General features: G+C 45.1%; 1 protein-coding gene across 1 annotated transcript in view; it reads left to right on the plus strand.

Moving 5' to 3' along the window:
• Positions 1-559, plus strand: part of phip (PHIP subunit of CUL4-Ring ligase complex) — a 144554-nt gene extending 143995 nt beyond the window's left edge. The window contains exon 41 of the transcript XR_014602549.1: positions 543-559. The gene's annotated coding sequence lies outside the window, so the exon portion shown is untranslated. The remainder of the gene's footprint in view (positions 1-542) is intronic.
• Positions 560-798: the final 239 nt, after the last annotated feature.

A 798-nucleotide genomic window follows, 5' to 3' on the forward strand; every position in this document is an offset into this window, starting at 1 on the left:
AGAGATGGAGATGGAGTGGAGGAGGGAGAAAAAGACTGGAGCGATGGTTAAATACGACATTGGGACGTCATTTTGCTTATGATTATAGAGAGTTGCATGTGCGTATGTGTGCAACGCTGTGCAGCTTTGAACGCATACATATTATGTGTGTGTGTGACGCGGTTATTTAAAGCATCTGAGATTATGAACTCACCAAAATGTGAAGACAATTCACAAAGAAAGATACATGAAAGATATTCAGGAATTTACATCTTGGTTCTACTGGCAGTGTGCGCAACACATTTGGCCCGTATTGGTCCAGTGGTTTGCAAGATTAGCTGTGGACGAACATTCGCCCAGACGGCTCGCCCCCTAGGAGCCACGTCGGGGGAAGAAAGTTGTGCTTTTCTTCTTTTTGTGCGACATTGAATACATTTAAACAAACTTTTGCGGTTTCCATTTGGCTCCTCTAAAGTCATACATCATAATTTGCACAAACACACTCAGTCAGATTGAAAACAACAGCCACCGACGGAGTCAGAGAAAGCACAACTGTGAGACAGAAATGTGTGTGTGTGAGAGAGAGAGAGAGAGAGAGAGAGACAGAGACGTCTGGTTGGATGTCGGGGTAGATAGCTGCAAACACAGAGTTAATGAGGTGGAGAAAGATGGAGATGTATTAGAGAGAGACGGAGGGAGCGAGAGAGAAAGAACTGTAACTGTCTCTGTTCAGCCGGGTTAATAGAGCATCCCGAGAACTGCCAGGTCACGACCCCATACTCACACGCCGTTTTATTTCAATTACAGACACAAGGCCTC

This window comes from Gymnoscopelus microlampas, assembly GCF_963454915.1.
Source record: "Gymnoscopelus microlampas genome assembly, chromosome: 16".
Lineage (NCBI taxonomy): Eukaryota > Metazoa > Chordata > Actinopteri > Myctophiformes > Myctophidae > Gymnoscopelus > Gymnoscopelus microlampas.